General features: G+C 36.6%; 1 non-coding gene across 1 annotated transcript; it reads right to left on the minus strand.

The window, feature by feature from the left end:
* Positions 1–3,041: 3,041 nt before the first annotated feature.
* On the minus strand, positions 3,042–3,148 carry LOC121205691 (small nucleolar RNA R71). The gene has a single exon (XR_005900767.1). It is a non-coding gene; the product is annotated as a small nucleolar RNA R71 (small nucleolar RNA).
* Between the last annotated feature and the right edge of the window lie 4,054 nt (positions 3,149–7,202).

A 7,202-nucleotide genomic window follows, 5' to 3' on the forward strand; every position in this document is an offset into this window, starting at 1 on the left:
TTTTCAGGTTCTATATTGCATATCAACGAAGAATAATCATTGTTTTTGAAATCAAGAAATTCCAAGAACTCATTAATAGCGTTTGAAGTTATTGGTACCTTGATTCTGCGAACTGGAACTTCTGTCAACTCGCTTGAGGTTAAATTCACATAGAATTCGAGCACTAACTCCTCATCCACACTAGGTCTCTTCTCACAAAATAATTCCCAATTGAGGGCTTCAGCAACTTGACGAATACGTGGCATAAAGTCTTTGTAGTTGCTCTCTTTCAAAGTAAAGCCTTTCTCTGGATGCATCTGTTGATTTTTGAAGATACTCTCGTATCTTGCTTTGGCATTTTCACAATGGAACTTGTTTAGTGTTTCATTAATTTGGGCGCGGGCTCGAGTTCTCTTGCAAAGCATGATTAAAGACCTTTTTTTTAAGAACTCCTAAAAACTGTTAGAAAACAAAAGAGGTCGATTTAAGGTAGGTTGGAGGATTTAGCTAAGGATGGGTGACGGTGTGTGTCATTCGGGTGTTGGAATGCTGCTAGGTGTGCAGGTGGAAGGGCGTGGGAGTAGGCAGCAGTGCACGCGGGAGCTGGGCTAGGTGTGGAAGTAGCGCGCGGAGCCTCATCGAGCAGGCCTGGTGCAGGCGCTAGGCGCAGGCACGAGACACGGCTTGGGCAGCTAGGGCTGGAGCAGCAGGCGCTGAGCAGGGCCAGGCGCGTAAGGCAGCGCAAGATGGGCAGGCGTTCGTGAGGTCTACTGGGCATTTCCTGGCCGACTGCTGGGTGATGTTGTGGCTAAGAGCTTGCGGCACTTAAGGGATTTGAGTGATGAATGAATTGAGGGAAGTAAGGGTGGAATTTATAGTGAGAATAGTTGGAATTAAAGTAGAATTCTTAGTATAATTTAACAGTTAAAAAAAATTCTAATTCTAATTGATAAACCGTAAATTATACATATTTTTACCCCATGTTTAATGCATTTTATAGATGATTTCTCATTAGAATTGGTGAATTCGATACTCCTAATGCTTTAATTTTATGTTTTGTACTCAGGAGAGCACCAAGAGTCAATAGGAGCCAAAAACGAGCCAAAAAGGGACAAAACAGACCAAATTGAGAATATGACACGGCCTAAGCCTTGCCACACGGGAAGCTCACACACCCGTGTCTTTCGAGGTTGTCAACCAAGGCTTTCACGATTCACACGGCCTCGCCATTGACCCACACGGCCATTTTCAATTTAACGGATCGAACACGGCCTAGCAATCACGTCTCACGACTGTGTCACATGGGCGTGTCCCTGCCGAGCCCAAGTTAAGCCCAATTCAGAAAAGGCCACTTTTGAGGGTTTCTAGGCATTCCAAAGCCTATAAATATACACTAGAGGAGGAGGAAAAGGGGAACGAAGAAGGAGGGTAAGGAATTACCTCAAAGAAGTCGATTGATCCATCGCAGAAGTCGAATTCATCATCAAGACTGAAGATCTCTCCTCAATTTCCCTTCAGGAGTTTTGGGTTTTCTTTATGTTTTGTATTCTTTATTCTTCTGAGATGTTTTCTTATTTAATTATGAACTAAATCCCCTAAATACCTAAGGGGAATGAAACCTAAGATGAATCTTGTTATTAATCTCTGAATCGTATGATAAATATTTAACTTGTTTTTAATTATATGTACTTAATTCTTGTTTTGATATCCCAGGATACTGATTCAAGACATGCTCTTATTCAGAGGAGGAATAGACCTTGTCTAAGAGTACTTTTGTCATAATCAAGCGGAGTTGATTGCGCGCCTAGAAATAGGGTGACAAGATTTTGTCAGATTAGGGTGAAACCTAATAAGGGGATCCTAGATCGAGTTAATGCAATCCTAGGTGTCAATTAGAGAAAAGTCTCGGTTATTCAATTTAGGGATTAGACGTTATTAGTCTTGAATAAGGACAATAACATAACTTAGGGATCTCTACGGAACAAGTTGAATGAATATATCATCCGGTTCGAAGCCAAAATGACAAGTAAAGTCTAGGTGGATTTTTCCTTAGGTATTGTCTCAAGTCAATTGATTTTCCCAAAAGCAATTCCCCAATTCTTTTCTTTGTGCGTTCCTAGTTTAGATAATTAGTTTAATAAACAACCCCTCTTTATTTCTAGGCTAGATAACAAAAAGATAATTATTATTAGTACTTTTGGTTCCCTTGGGTACGATATCCCGGTCTTGCCATTACTATACTATTGTTTGATAGGTGGGCTTGCCTTTTCATCGTGATAATAGTTAGTCCAGGTTTGATCTTCATTATAAATATTTATTACTTGTTACGAATCACGCGATCAAGTTTTTGGCACTGTTGCCGGGGATTCAAAATATTAGGAACGCTAAATTTTTATTACTTTAGCCATTTATTTTTCTTGAAATTTAATTTATTATTATTATTATTTATTAATTTACTTATTTTTTCTCTTGGCAGGTTTTTATAGTTAATGACTAGAAGAAACCCGTCAGGACCATTACTTTTTGACGAAGAAATCGATCGCACAGTTCGTAGAAATCAAAGAGAAATAAGGCGTAGCTTACGATACATAGGGAACAAGTGAGAAGACGATACTCAACCCTCAACTGACGAGATGGCTGAAAACCAAGGCAATCAGCTTCCTCCTGCAATTGCTGCTAATCAAAATCCTGCTCCACGTACTATGTATGATTACGCTAAACCTTCTTTAACAGGAGCTGAATCTAGCATAGTTAGACCTGCTGTAGCTGCAAATAATTTTGAACTAAAATCTAACACTATTCAGATGATACAGTAGTTTGTTCAGTTTGATGGTTTGCAGGATGAAGATCCCAACGCTCACTTAGCGAACTTTCTGGAATTTTGCGATACATTTAAAATCAATGGCATTTCTGATGATGCCATACGTCCTCGATTGTTTCCCTTTTCACTGAAAAATAAAGCTAAACAGTGGTTGAACTCATTACCACAAGGGTCTATCACTATTTGGGAACAAATGACCGAGAAATTTTTACTGAAATATTTTCCACCGGCTAAAACGGCTAAATTACGTAATGATATCTCTTCTTTTGTGCAGATGGATTTAGAAACACTTTACGATGCATGGGAGAGATACAAGGACTTACTGAGAAGGTGCCCTCACCATAGGTTACCGCTTTGGCTTCAAGTACAAACATTCCACAATGGCCTGAATCCCTCGACTCGGCAAATGGTTGACGCAGCTGCTGGCGGAACCATCAACAATAAAACACCGGAAGGTGCCTATGAATTTATCAAGTTATGAGGACAAAGCCAATGAAAACAGCCAGCATTTATAACTTTGATTCAGTAACCATACTCTCTAATCAGGTAGAACTTCTCAATAAAAAGATTGACGGTTTACTTGGTTCTACACAGGTACATCCAGTAATGAAGTGTGACTCAAGTGGCAGAGGTCTGCATATAGAATACCAATCCTTCAATCCTACAACTGAAGAAGAACAAGTCAACTATATGGGTCACAATAACTTCCGATCTCAAAATCACCCATACAGTAATACTTATAATGTAGGTTGGAGGAACCACCCAAATTTCTCCTAGGGTGGTCAAGGGAATCAAAAGCCACAAAATCCTCAGGGTTTTCAACAGCCACCTTATCAACAAGAGAAGAAACCAAACCTTGAAGAAATGCTTTCTAAATTCATCTTAGTGTCAGAAACCTGTTTCCAAAATACTGAGACAGCACTTAAAAATCAACAAGCATCGATCCAAGGACTCGAAACTCAGATAAGCTAGCTTTCCAAACTAATCTCGGAAAGACCACCAGGAAATTTATTTAGTAATACCAAATCAAGATAGCATGTCAAAGCGGTTACACTAAGGAGTGGGAAAGTGTTAGCGGAATCTAAAAAGAAGTTAGCACAAGAAGCCGTGGAAAGCAATAGGAGGGAAGAAAAACCCGAAAATAGTGACAAACCAGTGCCGGATGAATATACACTACTGGTTCCATATCTAGCAAAATTAAAAAAGATCGTATTGATGCACAATTCGGTAAGTTTCTTGAACTTTTTAAGCAATTACATATCAACTTACCTTTTGTTGAAGCTATCTCGCAGATGCCTACATACGCAAAATTTTTGAAGGAGCTTTTAACAAATAAAAGGAAGTTCGAGGACTTATCTACAGTAGAACTCAACGAGGAGTGCTCCGCCATACTCCAAAATAAGCTGCCAACCAAACTAAAAGATCCAGAAAGTTTTACTATCCCTTGTGTGATATCCTGAATTAGGGCCTAATAGACATAGTGGTTTTGGGACCACAAATGTAACATCCTAATTTTAGGCTTAGTCAGAACAGTGGTTTCGGGACCACAAATTTGACGAGGAAAATTTCATTTTTATTATATTTTTATGGTCTACAATTTCACAGAATGATTTCATGAAAATTTCGTTCAAAAATTTCGACGTTTGGGCACTCAATTTCGTCAAAAGGACTAAATTGTAAAAAGTGCAAAAGTTGAGTTTTACATGTTAGAAGAGTTTAATTGTTATGAGTTTTTAAATAAAAGGTCCTTAAATGGTAATTAGACCATTTTAAAGTTTGTGGGTAAAATTTGGACATGGATGGAATTTTTTTGAAAGTTTAGTAGTAAGGGCATTTTCGTCATTTGTATATTAAATGAAATAAAATGGGAAAAATAACACAAAATGGTCATCTTCTCCATATGGAGCCCGAAATTAGCATGGGGGAAGCCATGGATAGGGTTTTCAAGCTTTCCAAGCTCAATAGTAAGTCCATTCTAGCCCCGTTTTTCAAGTTCTTTACGTTTTTGGAATCCCGGTAACTTGATTAAGCTTATGCTAGCAATAATTCAACCTAGGGTTCGTATTTGGAAAAATACCCATAGGTGAAATTTGTGTATTTTGGTGTTTTATGATAGATTATGTGGTTTTAAATTATGTTAGACAACTTGTGCTACTCGGTTCTAAGTGAAAACGAGTAAAAGGGCTTAATCGGTAAAAATACCTAATAGTCATAAGTGCATGTTAGAGTGAGAATTTTATGTTGTCATAGAAGGGAAAAATGACCAGCATGTCATAAAACATAAGAATAAGGGCTACTACGTGTACCGGTAATTGGTCGCTTGTGTAGTACTAAGTGCAGGCTACTATGCGTACCAGATAGCTTCGGCTACAAGTGTGGAAATGAGAAAATGTACAGGCAATTGTGTATCGGTTATTAATCCGATGAGTTCAATGGGAAATTGATTAAGTGAAAATAAATGTGAAAGTGATTATGTGATGAACAAGTGCAAGTATATGTTTATTTAAATTTATGAGCAATATGCTCGATATTTGAGCGAACCTTGGTAAAATGGAATGGATTTAGTGAAATTGTGCAAAAGTGAACTTTAGTAGTAAAGCAGTGTTAGACAGCAGCAGTGCATGAATTTGAAAATTTACCAAAAATTGTGAAAGTTGAATTAAATTTCAAATGAAATATGTAATTAAATTCTATTGAGTCTATTTTCACATAAGACAAACAGGGGAAGCAAAAGAATTCCATATTATGCGATATTTGAATTCTTGTGAGATAGTGTCTGAATGAATTCGAGATCCCCTGTTCTGACTTGGAAAAATTGTTAAAAAAATATAAAAATAATTTTGGGGTATAATTTATATGCTTAGAATCTTGGATGAGTCTACTTTTAATAAAAACAAACTAGAACATCATCTGAATTTTGTACTATGAGATAAATAATTTTTAGTGAAGAAAGGTTGAAGCTGTTAAACAGCGAAACAGGGGAGACTTTGAATAATAAAATGTACTTATTGGCTGGACCAAAAATTCTAAATATTTTATGGTGGAAATATATATGAGTCTAGTTTTTGGGAAAATTTATGGATCTTAATTTGGAGTTTCGTAGCTCTAAATATAAATGATTTAGTGACTGTTACTCAAGAAAACAGCTTAACCAGAACATGTGTAAATATACAAATAAGTTAGTTTTATTGTGGGAGGCATGTTAGTAAATTTCTTATTATTATTTCATGTGAGCTTACTAAGCGTAAAGCTTACCCCCTCCTTTCCATTTCTTTTAGTGTTGTCAGGTTAGCTCAGGGTTGGAGACCGTCGGAGGCAGCATCACACTATCAAGCCAACACCTTGACAGTATAAACTCATATGCTAGAATTATCAAGTGAGTGGCATGTATAGGGACCTAATTTTATAACATGTGTTATTATAATTTGGCCAAATATATTGGTCTTTAGTGATATAATGATTCTGACTTATAAATCTAGTTATTTATGTTATGTTTGATATTGGTGATGTGCATATGCTTGGTTGTCATGCATGGTTGGTAATAAGTTGTTTAAGTTGTTTAATTGATGAATTAAGTTTGGTAACACTTTGTGATCGACTCCGGCGATGGTCTCGGGTATGGGGACGTTACATTTAATGGTATCAGAGCTATGGTTTAGTCGGTTCTCAAACTAATCTAGCATGTGTAAAAGTCCAACTATACATGTCACCGATCCGTGATAGTGTGATGTCTCCCGACGCGTATGAGAGCCATTTTGTTTAGACAAAGGTACTCTCTAGCCGAGCTATACCAATCATGTTGAATGTGATGCTAAAATATTCGACTAAAGTATAGTCATGACGAACTGAAACTTGGAAAGGTGTGAATGAGGATACATGCAAAAAATGTGTACATGGTGAAATAAGTTTATTTATGATTAATAGATAATTCTGTGATATATATGATCGATTTATTTGAACAAATGCATGTGTTTGAGTAACTTATCAAAAATATTGATAAGATGAGTATTCATGTATATTGGTTGGAATGATTATGATTGGTAAGCTCGTATAACTTGAGTAAATGTATTAAATTGCTTAGATTGATATATATAATTGAATGATATGTATATGATGATGTGTAAGATAAAAGTTTAGACTGTGATATACTTATCCATGTTTGTTTGGCCCTTATATGATATTATGTGCTTGACTTGTCTGATTTAATGAATGCATAAGTAATAGTATCTAGGAAACATTGAAATACATGTATAAGTACACTTGTTTAAATGAGATAACTAAAAAGTGAGTGTAAAGTCAATATGAATGTTAGTTACTCGAAATGAATGACATGATTGAAATATGATTGCTATGATGAAAACTGTGTTACATTTGTATATGAGAGTTGAGTCAGAGGCCCTAC

This window comes from Gossypium hirsutum, chromosome A08 (genome assembly GCF_007990345.1).
Source record: "Gossypium hirsutum isolate 1008001.06 chromosome A08, Gossypium_hirsutum_v2.1, whole genome shotgun sequence".
In the NCBI taxonomy this organism is placed as follows: domain Eukaryota; kingdom Viridiplantae; phylum Streptophyta; class Magnoliopsida; order Malvales; family Malvaceae; genus Gossypium; species Gossypium hirsutum.